This window comes from Artemia sp. Qi Xiang Cuo, chromosome 8, assembly GCF_049724085.1.
Source record: "Artemia sp. Qi Xiang Cuo chromosome 8, ASM4972408v1, whole genome shotgun sequence".
Lineage (NCBI taxonomy): Eukaryota > Metazoa > Arthropoda > Branchiopoda > Anostraca > Artemiidae > Artemia > Artemia sp. Qi Xiang Cuo.
In genome coordinates this window covers 37876977-37899091 of record NC_142801.1, presented here as the reverse complement: position 1 = coordinate 37899091, position 22115 = coordinate 37876977, and the positions used below count along the sequence as shown (strand labels likewise).

Below are 22115 nucleotides of genomic sequence, written 5' to 3'. Positions count from 1 at the left end.
CAGTTGAGGAAATATAACTAAATGACTACCCATGCTAAAATACAATTTTTCACGATTTTTAAGATGTTGAACTGTGAACCTTTAGTGAAAAGTTTTAGATCACGCACAATTGATTGGCCATCTTAGAATTTTCCTTGCCTGGTCTTTTGGCCCTGTTTAAGCAAAACTTGTTTTGTGGCACAAAATGACAGACACCGCCAGTTTGTTGTTGCACTATCTCCTTTGTTAATCAAGAGTGGACTTAGATTTATGTTTAAACGAGCTATCTTCCAATATTCTACGATCAAAATGATCACTCATGGAAAAACGGTGATACTTCACTGCTAACTATGTAAAAATGAGATTTGTTTTTGTTTTTCAAGGTAGGAGACTGTGAGTGTCTGTTCAATCAATTTTCCTAAACTTCTGACAAATAAAAATGTGACCTCTTGAAAAAACATCATTTGATAACCTTTGTAGCACTAGGTTCAACTTAAACTGGATATTATAAGCAACAGTTATGTAACTCAGTAGAACGGTTTTAGGCCATGACAAACTCTAATAGGCCATTAACCCAACCTCTTGGGGGGGGGGGGGAAAGAAAAAGAGGAGACAAAACAGTTGAGGAAATATAACTAAATGACTACCCATGCTAAAATACAATTTTTCACGATTTTTAAGATGTTGAACTGTGAACCTTTAGTGAAAAGTTTTAGATCACGCACAATTGATTGGCCATCTTAGAATTTTCCTTGCCTGGTCTTTTGGCCCTGTTTAAGCAAAACTTGTTTTGTGGCACAAAATGACAGACACCGCCAGTTTGTTGTTGCACTATCTCCTTTGTTAATCAAGAGTGGACTTAGATTTATGTTTAAACGAGCTATCTTCCAATATTCTACGATCAAAATGATCACTCATGGAAAAACGGTGATACTTCACTGCTAACTATGTAAAAATGAGATTTGTTTTTGTTTTTCAAGGTAGGAGACTGTGAGTGTCTGTTCAATCAATTTTCCTAAACTTCTGACAAATAAAAATGTGACCTCTTGAAAAAACATCATTTGATAACCTTTGTAGCACTAGGTTCAACTTAAACTGGATATTATTAGAAACAGTTATGTAACTCAGTAGAACGGTTTTAGGCCATGACAAACCGACTGGTTGTCTTAAAACCTTCATTCTTTTTTTGGCGATTTTTCTTTTGAAAAAATTGACTTGCTGGGACAAAATGGCTGAAACAGCACATTACTGTGGCGTAATCTCTTTTAATTCTTAAAAAGGAGTGTAGAGATTGCGATTCGTTCAAATTAGCTCACTCCCAATATTCCACAGCCACTGATTCAATATGATTAATTATGAGAAAAAAAAACGAAAAAAGGAGATACATCAGTGCTATCCATGCAACAACGTAATTTCCCTTGTTGTTCATGGTGGTGGACTGTAAGTCTCCAATTAATGGTTTTCGACAAAGACAATTTCAATTAAGTACTTTTTCTTTTTATTTGGCAATAGTTTTGAGGGTTTGCAAACTCTATTTTTTTTAATTCTCCAAAGTTTGTTTTAATAATTAAAAGCTACTGTTTGATTAAATCTGAGTATTAGCTACTATGTCTGAATCCGCGTTACTTTAGAAATGTTTGTCACTAGACAGTTTCTGACAAAATACTTTTATGATTTCACTTGTACGAGATGTGGTTCACTCTTTATTAGATTGCGACCAGTGGCGTAATTTCGTCAAAATCCTGGGGGGGGGGGGCAAAACTGGAGCTAATTTTCCCAAATTAGGTAAAAATAACAGTGAAAAATGAAAAATGAGCCATATAGTACCAAAAAAGGTAAGAATGTACTAAAGAAAACTTACCTAATTCTCTGGATGCTTGAATTATGCAGACTTATCTTAGTTTTGACAAGTTTTTTTTTTGCAGAAACTAAGTTTCAGATGGGGAGGGAGAAAATTGGAATCTATGGGGTGAATTAGGGTCTGGAGGGGGAAGTTGCCCCCTGCCCCATAGCAAATTACACCCCTGGTTGCAACTACTACTACAACTATGATAACACAGTTTAAAAGGACTAAAACCAATTACTTCTTGTTGAGTGTTCTTTAATTTTAATGATAACATTATGCCTTATGATAACATAATTATAACGTAAATCAAGCTGACCTGATGTAAAGAATAAGAATAGGAAAAAATCCACATACGTTTCTAAAATTCAAAGGGTCAACCACTTTTGAAAATCATGTAAGCCAGGTGGCACTCACTATGTATGGTAGAAAGTGTGCCACGCGTGGTGCAAGTAGAAGTGGCATGCTGGAAGTGTGTATGGCAGAAGCATATCATGCATTACAAGAGAACGTGTGGTGTGGCAGAAGGGTACCACGCGTGATGAAGTGTACCATGCATGATGAAAGTGTATCATATATGGAAGAAACGTACGAAGCGTAGCGGAAGCGTATCAGACCTGATAAAGGGGTGCTAGTATGTCTAGGCAGGCATGTATAATAAAAAAAAATTACAATTTTATTAAGAAGTCCTTGGAAATCGGTAAAAATCCAGGATTTGGGTGCCTAGGCCACCCAGGCTGCATCTCTCTGTCTAGGTGATTTAGAAAAAGAGTTCTGTTTTTCATCTCTTTAAACAAAACTATGTTTTGTTAAATTAGATAATAAAGAAAAATGACCTTATACCCTAATAGAGCCTTTATTTGGTTTACTGAATTATCCATCTGTCTATTCTTAATAGTAAGGGTGTTTGAAATTTTTTTAGCAAGATCACAGAGAAACGAAGAAGTTGGTTGCATAAATGGTGTGATTTCGCTCATTTAACTGGCCTAATATTTCTACAAAAGAAACCACCAGGTTCTACGCTGTTTCGCCTGGGTAAAAATTTGTTCACAACATTTGTTTGCGAAGTTTGTTTTACAATTATGGGGGAAAAAATGCGGGTGTATTTCGTCTCTTTTTTTGACATGAAATACACTTTAGGAATAATGTAATTAAATTGTTAAAATAAATAAAAAAATAAATCAATGGGATTAAAGCAAACTTTTTTAACACGGATGCATAGGGTAGTAGTAGGATATATCAGCGTTTATGACGATCACAAATAGGAAGATCCCTTTGGAGGTTGAAGCCAATCAGAAAAAAAGAAATTTTTTCAGCCCTTGTTCAGGCGGTATTTGTGAGGGAAACATTACTTTTTTTAATTTTCGTCGATTTTGATCCCCTTGGCCCAATACCTGAATGGGCATAAGGCTCAAACATATCAAAAGAAAACACTTTGTTTAGTCCATATTTAGTCCATTTCCTGCATTTTATCAGAACATATATTTTAACAGTAAGTTTTAAGAATAAATTTAACAAAACTGGCAGGAATTCTGTTAAAACTCAAAGATGAAAAACCTTTGAAACTGGAAAAAGGGGCGACATCAGTTTGAAATGAATTCATTAAATACAATAAAATGCTCCATTCAAGGTTAAAGGCTAAACGACCAGCACAGAAAGAGGTCCTTCGAGGCTTCCCAGGCTGTAGTATCTTTAGCTATGCATAGAACGTAGAATCAGATATTGTTCGTAGTAAGTTTTACAATACAATTTCAACTTGAAAATCAGGGATTCCAAACAATCTTTGACTTTTATTTTTGTTTAATTCGGAAACAAGGTGAGGGAGAAATCTCAAGATAAAGAAAACAAACGGGACTAAGGCCAGTGGAAGGAAAAGACAAATTAAGACGACGCGGATATTTCGCCTATCAAACAGTTCGTGGTAACGAACTGTAAGTAAGGAGCGACCCGGCTCAATAGTAACCGAAACTCTAAAAAACGGACTCAGCGCCTCGCTCTTTACGCTAAAGTTTGACTCTGTCTCACAACTTTATTTTTTAAAACAACAAAAAAAATTAGCGTCAAGAGCGAGGCGTTGAGGAGGGGACAGCCTCTTTCATATACGGAATAATTTCTGTTCGTTTTAAGTTTTAATGTCGCTCCTTACTTTCAGTTAAAAATTTTTGTTTTTTTATTTAATATAAAACAAGGTGTCTTCAACGCTGTAGTTGGGCTTTGTAATTGTGTTACAGTTGTCGCTACTGTGATTGGTGCTCAATCACAGTAGCAACAATATATATATAGATATTTTTTTTTGTTTTTTTTTTGTCTTAGATTTTATTTATTTTTAGGTTGTTTTAGATTTTATTTTTGTTTCATAGCATTGAAGACGCCTTGTTTTATGCAGGCAAAATATACGCGCCGTTTTAGTTTATCTTTTCTTTCTATTGGCCATAGTGCCGTTTTTTTCTTCATTTTGAGATTTCTCTCTCTCTTTGTTTTTGTCATGACCAGTTCGGCTTTAGATCTTTCATTATTTAATTCGGTTCAAAGTTACCATGAAATAAAACCAAATCGAATAAAATAGAATATTCTACATGTCTTCATTGTAGTCAGAACGATAATTTAAAATAACAAAACTTTGCTGAGCCTTTGAATATAATCCAGTAAATGAAGCTGAGAGATTTTGATAATTGCCTGCCATAACATTAGCTTATCACGCTTAAATGACAAAGTGTAAAATAACCAGTAGAGGGAATTTGATGAAATTTTTCATATGTCACAAAAACTGTAAAAGGTTGTTGATTTGAGCTACCACATCCCAGCGAAGAGATCTCGTAAGATTATAACATTTTTTTACATCATGATAAGAACTACGACCACCCAAAGCAGAGAAGACCAGTTGATTGTTTCACCATGAGTGCAGTAGACCATAAAGACTTAGGAAATTCGTGAGCTTGTACTTCTTAATGATATCATTTCAGAAGCAGCTAACAGTTGCAACTTAAATAATAGCAAGATAATCTCTCAACCGTGACAGAAAACTTCGTAATTACTATGCAAAGATTTCAATTAAAAATATGGGTGAAATAAATTCCAGTTTTATAGTTCAAACAAGAGAACGTGTTCTGCATATGCAATCGGTTATAACATCTGCCATCTATTATATGCACAAAGACAGTGCGGTTAAGAAGCCTGATATAACTACTTTTTAAGCGCCATCTAAAACTTGGCTAGGGCAGGAACTTTAGGAAATCTCATTACAGCTATTTCACTGAAAATATCAAAGGAGATTTCGGAACAACTCAGCATTTGCGTGCATGGGTAGATAATATTAAAATACTGGGTTCAAAATTAGGTTTACGATAGTGTTAAACTTTAGAGTATAAATCATTTCGGACCAAGTTTGAAAAAAAAAACAGCATGCGTAGTCTTAGGAAAAAACTACAATTTGTGTATAAAACGTAGAATACATTTTGTAAAATACAACTAAGAGTTGAAGTTAATATATATTATTATACATGTACATACAAATGCACACACACATATATATATATATATATATATATATATATATATATATATATATATATATATATATATATATATATATATATATATATATATATATATATATATATATATATATATATATATATATATATATATATATATATATATATATATATATATATAGTATATATGATATATATATATATATATATATATATATATATATATATATATATATATATATATATATATATATATATATATATATATATATATATATATATATACTACTACTACTGACAACAACTCACCGCAGCACTAAGCCACCTGAGGCCAACGCAGCTACGCACGCTCCTCCTCCATCCCAATCTATTTAAAGCTTCCCTTTATACACCCTCCCACAAGGTTCCCATTTCCTTTAAATCTTTCTTTATGACGTCCTCCCACCCCAAACGAGGACGACTTGCTTTCCCTTCAGCCCTAGATGGTTGGCCGAAAAGAACAATTTTCTGCAATCTGTCATGCTTCATCCTCACAACGTGCCCTAACCACCTCAACCTTTCTTTCATTATAGCCCTAGAAAGCTGTGTTGAACCATACTTTTCGTACAGCCTACTATTTAAAATACGGTCAGTCAGCCGGGTACCCAGAACAATCCGTAAGTAATTTCTTTGGAAAACATCTAGCAAATCTTCATCCACTTTTCTGAGCGCCCTTGCTTCAGAGCCATATCTGACCACTGTCATCACTGTAGCTTCCAATATTCTAATCTTGGTCTGCAGACTTATCTTCCTATTCTTCCAAACTTTTTTTTTAACTGTGAAAAAACACCCTGAGCCTTGGCTATTCTGCTTTTAACTTCTTCACTGCTCCCACCGTCTTTACTAATAATACTACCAAGGTAATTGAAGCTGGCCATTGGTTAAGTCCATCTGTTGTCAACAATCACCTCTTATCTTTACCTTTTCCTAGTCTTAATGGCTTAGGTTTCTTAGCATTAATTTGCCAACGTGATTCAGCGCCCGGTATCCAAAAAGTTTTTAAAACTCCATTCATTTTGCACATGCTTTCATCTAGGATGCTTAAATCATCAGCATAACATAAGTCCAGGAGACATTTTCCTCCCAATTTGATTCCGTGGTCTCCCACTGTCTTTCCTGTGCTCCTTAAGAAAAAGTTCATCAAAATAATCCATATAAAGGGGGATAGAACACAACCCTGCTTAACTCCTTATTTAATACAAAACCAGCTGCTAACCTCATTTCCTACCTTAACCGCAGTAGTTTTATTCTCGTACATAACACTAGTCACGTTAATGTATTTGTCTGGTATACCACACAAGGATAAAACCTTTACTAAAGCTCTTCTATCAACAGAATCAAACGCCTGCTTATAATCTATAAAACTGAGGACCAAAGGTATTTGACAACTCAGGCACTTCTCAACTATTAGCCTAAGAGTGAAAATTTGGTCGACACATCCTCTACCTTTTCTAAAACCAGACTGTTCTTCTCTCAAAAATGTGTCTACGGCATATCTCAGTCTAAAAAGTATCATATTACTAGGTAATTTACTGCCTACAGAGACCAGACTAATGCCTCGATAATTACTACACTCACTTTTATCACCTGTCTTATAAAGTGGCTTAATTAAGGTTTTCCTAAAATCGTTAGGTAGTTCCCCTTTTTCAAAAATCATATTCATAATCTTCAGTAACTTATTTCTAACCTCATAACCATCAAATGCAAGAAACTCTTTTGCCATACTATCATACACTGCGGCCTTATTATTTTTAATCCTTTTAGTACTGTCAGAAATTCTCACACGCAAAACAAATCCTGCTTTGCCTCGAAGGTATTGCAAACATTTTCATTTTCCTCTAAATATTTTCAAGCAACTCTGTCTCGGCTTAGAACATTTTCAGAACGATCGGCCCATCTCTCTTTAGTTCCTTTCTTATCACTAATTGTGGCCCCATTCCTATCTTTAACTGGGCCAAGTCCGGATTGACTACTCCCTCTCAATTTATTAACATGATATGGTTTACTATTATGCCGTCTAGCTGCATCTTCCAGATCCTCGGCAATTTTATCCACGGCCTCCACTTCACACCTCCTTCGTTCATATTTTAATGCTTTCTCCACTTTTTTTTTACATTCCTTTTGTTTTCATATGATCTATCACTCAGATAATTCTTGTACAAGCCCGTTCTCCTCTCTATTAAACATAAAGCCTTTTCGCTAATATTCCTAGCTGCAGTTCTGGTTTTCTTCCCTAAGACACCTTCAGCAACTTCATAAATTATTTTTCTAAAATTATTCCAACCATCTTCCACATTATCAAACTTTAAACTCTTAAGTTTAGTATTTAACTGTTCCTGGAAAGTTTCTCTCAAATTCTCATCCTGGAGTCTACCAACATCATAACTTCCCAGGAGGAAGTTACCCTTCCGATATTTCAGCTTTAAATTAACCCTTGACACTATTAGATGGTGCTTTTTTTCATGCTTTCTACCCCTGGGATATGAGTTTCTGAAACTCCTAATACGAGTCAAGTCAAGTCAAGTCAAGTCGTAAGTCAAGTTCGAACCGTCTGAATTCGTCCGTCAAAATGCCGATACGATGGTCATTTTTTAACTTCGTAACATTCCAAGTTCCAATTTTTATGTTCTTTAAATCATTGAAATTGTTTTCGCCTCAGGAAAAGCAATGATCCCGGATACCAGTGTAGGACGGGGATCACATATCTTCTCAATTCTACACCGAAGTGCTTAAGCCGGCTTAGAATCGGACAGCAAGAAGTCCCTGGGACCTCCATGAATGGAGGCTTTGTGCAATCCTGGGCCCATCTTGGTCACAACGGGGTTTTCAGCCTTTGGTGATGCTCTTCTATCAACAAGAGTCGAAATCCTGCACAGAAAATCTCAATCCTATTACCTCTGACTCATTATATATTCACGCCTACAAATATTATGCTACTATGGGGAGGCAGCCCATAGTAGATAAATTAGCTAGGAAGAGGTTTTTCAGCCCAAACACGCCAGTCAAAACATACCAAGCCCATAAGAATTGTACATTAGTCAGAATCCCATGCGAATGCTGTGTCGTTTACTAGGCTATAATATCCTCGAGGGGCGCCACTCCTCACGTGGGAATAGAGTTGACCGCAAGGTCCCCAGTGTTGCAGGTACCCCGAAAGGGTCGAGGAAGCCCTTTGCAGAGAAGTTGTCCATAGATCTGGATCTTACGTCCTGCCGCAGCTGTCCTCCTATAGAGGATCCTCCCGCGATGGTGTTCTGCATCACCATGCAATTTAACCCATTACTGGGTAAAGGTTTATAATTCATGGGACTTGTGGACAAATCAGTGGGCCCTTTTGAGTGTAAATTTGAGGGGCCTTCTTCCTCCTCCGCCTGTAATATATATACATATAAAGCTTATGACAACCCTTATAAGAGAAATTCATTTTCAATTTAGTCCTGACCTCCTATTTGAAGTAATTTCTGCTCATTTGATTTGAAATGTCTTTTTAAACTATAATTTGAAAACTTTTGTCCATTTCGAAGATTAATTGCTGCCTGCTTTTCCCTTTCTTTCTTTTTGTTCAAACCGTTTTATTGAGCTTTTCATAATTGGACTCAATCAATTTTAGGAAGTAACAGACAAATGACTGAAGATTATGAAGATGATTTTTGAGAAAGGAGCAGGGCCAGATAAAGGGCGAATGGAGCGATTGGGCCCAATCGGGCCCAGCGTTTGAAGGGGCCCCGCGCTGCCATCAAAATGAACAGTTGATTTTCAAAATTGTGAAATGTTCTTAACAATTCTAGTAAGCGTTGCTTCTGAAGAGAGAGAGCTTTTTCCAGGCTAAAACCAATAAAAAAAACTATCTGATATCAACAATAATCAGGATGGACTAAATAGTTAAGTAATTATGTTGATTAAAAGTGAAGACACAAGGAAAATAAGATTTTAGAACCGTTTTAGAAGTATTTGCATAAAAAAAATTAAGAAATATGTACATTCACGTGCCCGTGTTCGCTAATGTAAATTTCAAAAGGCATTTTCATAATATCTAGGGGACACAAACGTAAATTAAGGTAAGCACAAAATGAGCACAATAAAGAAGAAAAGAGAACAATACCGTAAGCTCAACATGAACAAACTGGACCATCAAATGAGACAATATCCAGAAAACGACCTGTGAAATGTAAATGTATAACTGGTGATAATGAACAACCTAGACCATCAAAATTGACAAGACCAATCGAAGTAGCTAAGGCAAAAGGCACTGAAAAATGTCCAAAAGAACCATAAACGAAAATAAAGATGAAAGAGATATGAAGTTAGAATATTAACGAAACTGACAATAAGAACAGGTCAAAAACGAAATTGAAGAGCATAGAAAAATAAAGTTAAAAGATGAGTGGTAGCGAGAATCACAACGACACAAAAACGAAAGCGAAGAACACACAAAGCATGCGGGTTAAAGGACAGAGAGAATCAGAACGAGTCAAAAATGAAAGGGTCATTAATTATCAAAACACATCCAATAAAATTTTGAGATAACCATTTTGTTCAGCATAGTTGAAAGATCCTGTAATTATGTCTCTGGGGATGTCAATCCCCGAAGCCCTCAGAGCAAGGGCTGTAAGTTGTGTATTTTGTCCATTGTTTATGTATAGTATTTGTTATTGGAAAAGAGTTTTTTTTTGGTCTTTTGAGCACCAAAGGTCAAACACACCCTCTTTGCCTGCTATATAAAGAAAAAGGTTGAAAGTACATACCCGCTTTATATATATATATATATATATATATATATATATATATATATATATATATATATATATATATATATATATATATATATATATATAGCGGGTATGTACTTTCAACCTTTTTCTTTATATAGCGGGCAAAGAGGGTGTGTTTGACCTTTTGTAGTTGCAGGTGCAGAATTTAGAAAAATGAAAGTGAAGTATCAACCTACAACAATTGAGCTAAAATCAGACAGCACTAAACAGCTTAAGAAGGTGTAGCTTTCCTTTGAAGGTGTAGTTGTCTTTGGGAATAAACAAAAAGCGTTGTCAAATTTAATTAATCGGCTTTGATTATTGTTTTTACGGTTCAACGTGGTAAAATTGACAAAATGTGGTACAGTCCCAAAAACCCCATGATTTGCAAACAACCAAAACTGGCAAGTACGCAGTGGGGGGGCTTCGGTCACTCCCCCCGCCAAAAATCTCACGATTTATTTTTTATTTTCCAATGATTTTCTGTTACTTTTCACGGATTAAGGGATTTGAAGGATTTGCCCCCCCCCCCGGAAACAAATTCCTGTGTACGTGCCTGAACCAACAGATAGATCTTGAAAAATTACAGTTTTCTTGTATGAATAGGCTCAAGGGCGTTAAATCACAGAAATGTGGGTTGGGGGGAGAGGAGAATATATTCAGAATCCAGGGCAATTATGTTTCTTTGAAATTTTCTCAATGAAAATGCCCAAAAAAATTTCCATGAAATTCTAAATTTAGGAAGGAAGCTAGGAGCTTCCCCTGCCCCCTCCACTAATTTACGTCCGTACATAGACTTATGATGGTCCCATGAGACCCATCATAAGTCTATGATGGACTTTTTTTTTAGCAGCCTCAGAAAATGCCTGATTAAATTTTACCTACCCTTTAATGGGTGATACCCTATTGTCACACAGTTTGTGGTAACTGTAACTAAGGAGCGACTCGGCCAAACTCTAAAAAAACGAATTTTGATAACAATTATTACATCAAAAGAATTGGATTTTTTTTTGCTCAGGGCGGGATCGACTAGATGCAGGGCCGATTGGAATTTTTTTGCGGGGCCCCCTCTTATATTAAATTTTTAAGCAAAATTCCAATATTTTCTGTCACCCGTCTCTTGTTTTCCACTGAGCGTAAGCTAATTGTCTCTTAATACAGATAGATAAAACCGGCTTGTCCTCGAGTGAACCATTATGTACACAAGTACCTTTTTTTTGCACTTTCATTTTTGACTCGTTCTGATTCTCGCTGTCCTTTGACAGCACAGTTCTTTGTTCTTCACCGTCATTTTTGACATTCTAGATACTTGCCTTAGCATGTCTGCTAACCCTACAATTCTTTGTTCTTCACTTTCATCTTGTAATTCTTGTTGCTGATTATCTTCTAACTGCAAATATCTTCTAACTGCTAATGATTGTCTTCAACTGCTGATTATCTTCTACACATTTCAAAATTTTTGTTCTACAAATGCTTCTAAAACAATTTTACAATCTATTTTCCTTGTGTCTTCACCACAGTATATATAATGATATAATAGCAGTAGCCTATGACCTTTCCCTATCTCACCCATTATAAAAACCGGGACCGAGGTGCGATTGCTCCAGAGAATGTATAAACCGGTAAAAACATAAGCGACATTAGATCTTTTCACGGGTAGACAAGTAAGATCTCTCTTGAACGCGAAACTTGGCTTCATCGTTGGAACACTAATTTTGAAGAAACTAATTTTAAATTAATTCATTCCAATACATACATAAAAATCGGTAATTAGTAGTGCAATATTATTATTAGATGTTTTTAGCAATTAAAAATAGGTTTCGAAGTCTCAAGTTGGTTTCAAAGGCATTTTGAGAAAGTTTCTGCCAAAATGCGTGTTCCAGGCTATTTGAACCGCTGATGGCAGATCAAATGAGAGGAGCTGTTTTTACGCGCCGATAAATATATATATATATATATATATATATATATATATATATATATATATATATATATATATATATATATATATATATATATATATATATATATATATATATATATATATATATATATATATATATATATATATATATATATATATATATTTATATATATATATATATATATATATATATATATATATATATATATATATATATATATATATATATATATATATATATATATATATATATATATATATATATATATATATATATATATATATATATATTACTACGAAAACTTTACGAAAAAGAAAGTTTTTTTTAAAGAAAAGTAAAGGCCATATTAAACTTAAGATCAGTAGAAATAGAAGCCTACAATAACTCAAAACGACCAGAAATTATTATTAAAGAATAAAAAAAGAAAGGAGAATAATGGGTATGGCTGTAACACTACATGTAAGTTTATATAAATGTATATATAATGGGCTGTAATAATGCAAATGGTAAATATAACATTGGTTTACGAATGGAAAGAAAGACAAAGAATGAATTTACAATGATAATCAAGTTAAAAATAAGTTTTATTTGAACAATGCCATAAAGCGATGACATTTGATTATGATATTTGGTGCTTTGCATTGGTATTTCAGTTTTAAAAATTTTATAAATTTTCTTAAAACTCCCTAAGAATTTTACAAAAAACACATCTTAACAGACTTTTGGTATTTTCTTGGATAGGGCTACTGTGGCAACTTATACCACAGCAACCAATAATTAGAATCCAAGTCCTAAAATTGGTCTCAATCAGGAACCCTCATGGCCATCCAAATTCACAAAGTGCAAATATTTTTAAACAGAATTGTTTATTGTTTTAAGTTCAGTAAAGATCCACCAATTTAATGTTGAAACACTTTTTGAAAACGAAATTTCTCTTTTTTAGAGAACAAATATCATAGAAAATAGATATTATAACGTAAATATAAGATAAACCAACCCGTGGCGGATCCAGAGGGAGCGGGGGGTGAGTGATGCCCCCCTACCATCGCCGGAAGGTATAATGTAACTAAGTGACGTAAGTTTGCATTAATTAAGCCTACCATTAACGCAAGTATATTGAACCTACCTATTTTGCACCCCCCCCCTAAAAAATTCTAGATGCACCCTTGAAACCATCACCCCTATTCCACCAGTTATTAGAAGAAAAAAAAATTCTTTATTTTTAAAAACTTCATAAGCCCTTTAACCCCTTTTTAACAATATAATAAATAGGCAGAAAATTTTATCCTGAAATGTATAGATGAAAGATTAAGTAGTCATTTTTGCACAAAATAATGAATACCTGTGAGGATGAAAATTTACAGACCGCCTGGTCAAGTGAGTGAATTTCTTTCTACCCCCGTAACAATGATCAATGCACTACATAACCATTTCTCATTTACTGACGGAAACACACCAACCCAGAAGACCAGAATTAAATTGTATGATCTTTTTGTTCGCACAGAGAATGAAGAGCCAGAAATTCTCTGTAGTAAACTTACTGCCTAATTATATAAACTGTGGTCTTCACGTTCAATCAACATGATTGCCCAACTGTTTACTGTATCACATAGTTGTTTTTTTTTTATTGGTTTTAGCCTGGAAAATGATTTCTCTCATAGATGCAACGCTTACTGGAATTGTTAAGAACATTTCACAATTTCAAAAATCAATTGTTCATTTCGACGACGGCGCGGGGCCTTTTCAAACACGGGGCCCGATTGGGCCCAGTCGTTCCAATCGCCCTTTTTCCGACCCTGTTTTTGCTGGTCCCAAATATATAAAATTCACCAAGTGTAATGTTACCCATCAAAAGCTATGATCCTGAGAAAATTTGCCTCATTTTGCAAAAGAGGGGATCACCCCCGAAAAGTCAAGGCATCCTAATTATAATCAAAGCATCAGATTCGACATATCAAAAAACACTAGTTTAGAGGTTTTAAGCTCTTATCTACAAAAAAGTGGAATTTTGTTTGTTTTTTTAAAGGAACAAAGATCACGGATCCGTGTTTATTTATTGTTTTTTTTTCGCATAGGTGATCGTATCGAACCAATGGTCCTAGAAGATTGGGATAGGGCTTATTCGAAAATAAATTAAAAGTTCTAGGGCCAATTTAAAGTGAACAAAAAAATTGAGGGCCACACCCATTTTGCCTTAAAGACCTTCAATGAAAATTTGCGATAGCCATTTGGTTCAAAATGGTTCAAGAGTCCAATAACTGTGCCTCTGGGGGTGACATGACCACCCACAACCCGTAGAGGAAGGGCTCTAAGTTATGCAATGTGTCCATTGTTTACATATAGTATTCATAATTGGGAAATATACGAAAATTTCCTGCGGGGGAAATTTCTCGTGGAGGATTTTCCAAGGAAATTTTCCAAGGAGGGGGATATAGATTTCCCGGCATCGTTTTGAAAACTGATAAGAAATCAAATAAAAAACAAGTTTCTTCAACTGAAAGTAAGGAGCAACATTAAAACGTAAAACGAAAAGCAATTTCGTATGTGAGGGGGACTACCCCTTTCTCAACCCTTTCTCTTTACAGTTCACACTAAAGTCAGAAAGTTCTTTAAAATACTTTTGATTCGAATTCAACGACTCTTGTGTTTCAGGAGCCGTTTTGAAACAATTGGGACAACAATTAAAACTTTAGTGTTAAGAACGAAGGTTGAGGGCCCTTTGAGATACAAATAATTTCTGTTAGTTATAAGTTTTAATGTTGCTCCTTAATTTAAATTTATTTAATCCGAGTTAAAAGATGTCATTCTTGAAATTACTTCTGTTGGTAGTTTGTTCTATGTGGGAACCGATCACTGGATAAGGATTTCTGATAGTGCATACACGTGTGTGTTCTGGTGAATAATCAGTACAAACGGAGGCTTTTACGAGGTAATCTCGTCTCTTCAGTTCCTCGATGCCGTGGGATTAAAGTAGGCTAATTGGTGTCAAACAACATATGTAAACAACATACCAAAAAATATCTTTTAAGATATCGCAAGTAAGAAGATCCTAGCGAATAATCCAAAAGAAAAATAAATATTTCAAACAACTGCGAATCCTATTTTGGTTAATCTGGCACGGTCTTCAACAGTAGCGGCTATAAAACAATAAAAATAACGAAGATACACATAAAACAATAAAACATACCTTAATGAAGCCACAAAAAGTAAGGTTTAATAGCAAGCATATGGATAGAGGCTGTAAATTAACCTTAAGGACAAGTTCATAGCCGCTAATAGTGCAATACGCTTGTGTTTTCGCCTTGGATTGTACCTTAAGCGAACCCAGAGACCCAGAAAAACCGCAGACCCAGAGAAACCGAAGAATATAGCAAAAGAAAATAAATTTAATAGGGGTTCTGTACAATTTGAGGTTTCTCGTGCGTTAAATTGCTGATTCCAATTTTTATGTTTTTGGTTTAAAAACACCGGCCTAAAATTGTTTGCTTATTTATGAAGGTTTCTCGCAAACTACGCTGCATATTCAATTATGATGGTTGCAGCTAGCAAAGGAACCTAGCAAAGAATCCAAAAAGTGGCAAAGAAAGAGATGAAATAATAGCAAAAGGACTAAAGATTTTCTTAAGGATGGAAAAGACAGGGGTAGGGGGGGGGGTGTGTGTGAAAATTTTACTAATCACGATTAAACAAAACAACTGCCCTTTTTGATATTAAATTTAAAAAAAACAAGTTTTTCAACTGAACATAGGGAGCAGCATTGAAACTTAAAACGAACAGAAATTATTCCATATATGAGGAGGCTTCCTCCCTCCTCAATACCTCGCTGTTCATGCTATAGTTTTTAGTGCTTTTAAAAAATCTTCTTATTCTAATTAAACGGCCTTTGTGTTTCAAGAGTCGTTATTAAATAATTGAGACGAAGAGTCAAACTTTAGCGTAAAGAGCGAGGGATTGAGGAGGGAGGCAACCCTAACATATACAGAATAGTTTCTGTTCGTTTTAACTGTTAATGTTGCTCCTTACTTTCAGGTGAAAAACTTGTTTTTTTTTTAATTCTAATCGTTTTTCAAATAATGCCGGGAAATCTGAATCCCCCTCCATTGAAAAATCACCTTCCCTCATGGGAAACTTGTTCGTGCAAAGTTACTCCCACATAAATACCCCCCCCCTGAAAATTCCCTCCAGAAATCCTCGCTAAAAATTCCCTCATAAAATTACTTGTGGACGATTCCGTCTGAAAAATTCTTCTTTGCATACTTTATTTGAAAAAAACTTTAATTTTTAATCGTTTTCAAATTATATCGAAAGTCTCCCCTTCCGTGGGAATTTTATCGGACCCTCCCCCCCCCTCCCACCCAGTTGGAATCTAATCACGATTAAACAAAACAACTGCCCTTTTTGATATTAAATTTAAAAAAAACAAGTTTTTCAACTGAACATAGGGAGCAGCATTGAAACTTAAAACGAACAGAAATTATTCCATATATGAGGAGGTTTCTCCTCCTCAATCCCTCACTCTTCATGCTAGATTTTTTAAGTGCTTTTAAAAAAGCTTCTTATTCTAATTAAGCGGCCCTTGTGTTTCAGGAGTCGTTCTTAAAGAATTGAGACGAAGAGTCAAACTTTAGCGTAAAGAGCGAGGTATTGAGGAGGGAGGCAACCCCAACATATACAGAATATTTTCTGTTCGTTTTAACTGTTAATGTTGCTCCTTACTTTCAGGTGAAAAACTTGTTTTTTTTAAATTCTAATCGTTTTTCAAATAATGCCGGGAAATCTGAATCCCCCTCCATTGAAAAATCACCTTCCCTCATGGGAAACTTGTTCGTGCAAAGTTACTCCCACATAAATAACCCCCCCTGAAAATTCCCTCCAGAAATCCTCGCTAAAAATTCCCTCATAAAATTACTTGTGGACGATTCCGTCTGAAAAATTCTTCTTTGCATACTTTATTTGAAAAAAACTTTAATTTTTAATCGTTTTCAAATTATATCGAAAGTCTCCCCTTCCGTGGGAATTTTATCGGACCCTTCCCCCCCCCACCCAGTTGGAAGTTGCTCCCACGGAATATTTCCCCCCTAGACAATTTCTCCCGCAGAAAATTCCCCGACGGATAATTTCTCTTGCAGAAAATACCCCCCCCCCACCGAAAATGCTCGGGATAATTCCAACTCTGCTGAAAAATTCCCCCGAATAATTTTCCTTGGACATCTCCACGTGCAAAATTGAATTGGCAAAGAGAAATTAAGACAAATAAAAAGAATTTCGTGTAGGAATTCTGTCAAACTTTCCCAGCGGAAAATTTCCCCTGGTAAGTTCACCCACGAAAACTTTGCTTCCCATAAGAATTTCTCCCGATGGAAACCCACCTCAGCTGAAAATTCTCTCCTCTCCCGAAAAGGGTCTGTATACTTCCCAATAACAAATACTATGCCTAAGCAATGGGCAGATTTCATAACTTACAACCCTTTCACCAGGGCTGCGTAGAGTCATGTCACTCCCAAAGACATGGTTATTGGACCTATCGATTTTGCTGAACAAACTGGCTATCCCAAATTTTTATCGGACAACTTTGAGGAAAAACGGCCGTGTGAGGGAGGGGGGCTAGTTGCCCTCCAGTCTTTTTGGTCACTTGAAAAGAGCACTAGAACTTTTAATTTTTTTTTTCAATTGCGCTCTTGCTTGATCTTCTAAGACCTTTGCTTCGATAGGATCACCTCTTGGGAAAAAAACAAGCAAAATAACAATAAACACGCATCCGTGATCTTTCTTCTGGAAAAATATGCAAAATTCCACATTTTGGTTGCTTAAAACCTCTACAGTAGGGTTTTCTGATACAATGAATCTGATGGTGCAATTTTCATTAATATTCCTAGACCTTTTGGGGATGTTTGCCCCCTTTTTCGAAAATCAGACAATTTTTCTCAAGCTCGTAACTTTTGCTGGGCAACACTAAACTTAATGAATCTTATATGTTTGGAATCAGCATAAAAAACCAAACCTTTTGATCGGTGGTGGCCTACGTTTACCCCCCGGCGATTACCCCCCCCCCCCAAAAAAATACACCCTCGGAAAGTACCTCCCGTGGAAAATACCCCCCCCCCCCCGGTAAATACCCAACTGTGGAAACTAAGGCTTTCCGAATTTGAGAATTTTATTTGAGGTTTTTTTCTTCATAGGGGGAAGGAACTTTGATACTTGTGTATTATGCGCCAGTCGCTCAAGTTTACGCTGTATAATATTTGAGAACACACCAGTTTTTTCGTTAGTTTTTTCGTTACTTTATAAATAATTTTGGGCTATAGATTTGCACATTAGGGGGGGGGGTAAAGTAGTTAACAAAATCTCCAGATACCTCGCTATTCTTCTGTAATTTATAGTGGCTATATCCCTAGACAGAATTATTTTCTAACTTCAAACTGTCCAAATACTTTACTCCCCCGGTAAATACCCCCCCCCCCCGGAAAATATTCTCCGGTAAGTTTTATTTGTTTAATTTCCGTAGGGGAAAGGAGTTTTGGTACTCGTGTATTATGGGCAACTCACTCAAGTTTACGCTGCATAAAACTCGAGAACAAAACCGGTGTCTTCATTAGTTCTTTTCAGCTTCGCGCGAGACAAGACAAAGACAAGTTACAGAACATTTGGGAAATATATAATTTGTACTATATATTTGCACATAAGGGGTGGGGGGTGGTAAATTATTTGGACAGTTTGAAGTCAGAAAACAATTCTTTCTAGGTATGGCCACTAACAAATTACAGAAGAGTAGCGAGGTATCTGAAAATGTTGTTAACTAAAAAAAAAAAAAAAAAAAAAAAAAAAAAAAATCCCAGTATAAAGTAAATGTAATGTTTAATTTAAGTGTTTTTTTCCAATTACCGTTTTTCAAGGTATTAAGTACTATTACAGAAGCGCATCCAGGATTTTTGTTCTTGGGGATTTTTACTAATTTTTTTTTTAGGGGAGGGGGTTACACAAAAACCTCAAAAAACATACAAAATTTGTTTATGTCCATTTTTGTTACGTTTTTACGAGTCAAACAAAAATTTTTTTTTTTGGGGGGGGGGGGTCAAACTGGGTAACCCCCCTCCCCCTGGATACGGCCTTGTACTATTATTAGGTTAATATAGTGTTTCGTTTAAGTGTTTTATGATGATCGCTGATCAAAGTTTATGTTATTTATGACTTTCATTTATGCAATTTTACAATGTTCATGGCCATATATTTGGCTTTAAAATACACTTTTCTATCTATCTATCTAATATGCAGAATATTTGTACCAAACACATTTTGCATGTAGACCCGCTATAATTTACCCCCCCCCCCATAATATGCAAATATCTAGCCCAAATTTATTTCTAAAGTAACGAAGAAACTAACGAAAAACATGGTGAGTTCTAGAATTTTACACAGCGTAAACTTGAGTGAGTGGCGCATAATACACAAGTACCAAAATTCCTTTCCCCTACGGAAAAAAACTCAAATAAAATTAGGTTCAAACCCCCAAACTCTGCCTCCCTGGACACGGTCTTGATGAGGCCCCCTGACCTCTCCTGCATTTGCCCGTGCCTATTATTTTTTTTTTCTAGTTTTTCCATATTTCTGCACAAATTTGCTTCTGGAGTCATAATATTTCCAGCAGATAATTTCTTACAGATCTTTTTCTCTGCATAATGTTTTCAATGAACAGATGCAAGGGCAGAAGAGGAGTCAAAAGGGGAAAATAACCCCCCCCCCCCACCGTCCCCCATCGGAATACTTTTAAAAATATGTCCTAAAGAATATAGAAAACGGGTTAACTTTCAATCTTAATCATCCATTTAGTTTCTTGACAAAAGAAATTCGTCAAATATCTAATTTGCTTCTTAAAAACACGTGTTTATTTCGATTTATTTCGTGTTTATTCGTGCTTATTACAAAAAAGTAAATGCAAAAACTGCATGCCCCTCTCCTCGATCGAGTTTCTGGTTGCACCCATTTCAAAACTGGCACAACTGCTTTTAATATCGATTCAGTTCACATTGTTTTTAGTGCTAGACATTCACGCTAGAATTAGAATTGTTTTTGATCCACAAAATTTATTTTTAAAAAGTAAACTCAATAGGCATAAAATTCCATAATTGAAGCGATTGTAAATTCCATAAAAAATCGCTTCAATGCATAAGTACTAATAGTTTAACATTAGTTACTATAACTGTTTCTGCTTTTTTGTGCTCTTATAATGTACCGTCAGCATCGGGATGAAACTAAATAAATGAAATGGTAACTCAAAAAAGAGGTTTCAATAGATATCTTATCCCTGTCATTTTTGTGCTAAACATATATTACGTCTTCATTAAATCTGCCCTTAGATAAATAAGCAAATGGTAGTATTTAGCGACAAGGTCATATTGGCTAGGCATAGCGACAGTGAGCAAAATCACAGAAGAAAAGGATTAAGTTTTTCAAACCATGAAGAAAATTAGAAGGTGCAAATTCTGAGCCTCCGCATAACAAACCTTGGAATACAAACCTCAATTGAGCAATCATCACTTCATCAATATGATATAAGAATGAAAAACTTCAAATAAAATATGTAAGAATAAGATCACTTGAAATCGAACAACGATAAGACACGCCTTAGAAACACATCAGTTTACCCTGAAGGTAAAAAAGGACACCCCTAGAAAAAATCTGCAAAAATTCAAAAATCATAACTTTGAAACGAAAAACATTATGCTTAAATTTATAATATCTTCCATATTGCTTCTCTTTGGAAAAAGTGCATAATAGGAAAATTTGTCCCTAAATTTTCTAAGGGGAGGGGAGTTCTTCAAAATAGGAAGATAACCGACAAATTACATGAAAACTATGATATATTACAGAAAAAACCGCAAAGATTATGATTCCGTTAGGGTAATGAGCCCGGCAGCACCTCTTTGTATACGTGCTCTTACTTTTAAAGTTAACACAAATTCAACATTGACAACTAGCTATAAGAGTCTCCTGCAAACTAAGTACATTGTACTTCCACTAGGTAATAAAAAGAAATTTACAACGCACCTGCGGTCTCAAAACAACATTAAACAAATCCAATAAAAACAAATGCTTTTGAATTTGTGCATTAAAGAAAAAGTTCTATATTGAAGGACTTCCTGAGCAGCAAAAAAAATTTGGCTATTCCTAAAAACGAGCTTTACAACGTTCACAGCCACCTGAGGTCGAGATCTTCATATCGCGGTATTTAAAAAATTCGCCTTGACCGTCTCATAAGGTACCCCAAAGTTATTTTAATTTTTAACCGCTGAATCTGTGATGCCCTGTGTTTCAATTATTTCCTTGTGGGCCATTTATCACACTTTTCTTGGAGTATGACTTATGTCTGGACTAGATACTGAGACTGTCCAAGCTACTCTTTCATGACATAAGTACTTGCTGAGCTGTGTCAAACAGTTCATCCTTCATATACAGTCTTGTTTGGAACCTCACCACCAGGGGTGTAATTTCGTCAAAATCCTAGGGGATGGGGAATTGGAGCTGACCAGCCCAAGTCAAGTGAAAATGACCAAGTGAAAAATGAGCCATATAGTACCATAAAGACAATGGTATACTAAAGAAAACTGATCTGGGATCTTTGAATTATGTAGGCCTATCTTAGTTATGACAAAATTTTTGAACACGCTAAATTCCAGCTGGCGATGAAGGGCAAACTGGGGCTTGGGGGGTAGTTGCCCCCGTCCCTGTCCTATAGAAAATTCCGCTCCTGCTCGTCACCAAGTGTTAAGTCATAAATTCACCTTAACTTATCTCTTTGAGAGAACGGATATTATACATCCTTTTTCCTTCACTAGTAGGCTAGTTATATATTTTTTCTAACTGAAATGAAGCTTCTTAACAGCAATTAAGATAGGCTACGAAACTCGTTGAAGAAATAGGTCATATCTAAATCTTTAACTTTTTCACCACCTACCTTCATAATACCTTTAGTAACATTCCCTATGACAATATCTTTTGTCTTCTTTACATTTATCTTAGGACTTAGTTTTGTTCGTTCTTTATTAAGTGTATGATGAACACTATTATATTTTTTTGCACTGTTTCT

At 35.4% G+C, this 22115-nt stretch overlaps 1 long non-coding RNA gene across 2 annotated transcripts in view; it reads right to left on the bottom strand.

The window, feature by feature from the left end:
* The window catches only part of LOC148949372 (uncharacterized), a 75398-nt gene extending 54392 nt beyond the window's left edge, over positions 1-21006 (bottom strand). Inside the window, exon 1 of one of the 2 annotated variants that reach the window (XR_016142079.1) lies at positions 20971-21006. This is a non-coding gene — a long non-coding RNA (uncharacterized LOC148949372). The remainder of the gene's footprint in view (positions 1-20970) is intronic. The other variant, XR_016142080.1, reaches the window with a different exon arrangement.
* Positions 21007-22115: the final 1109 nt, after the last annotated feature.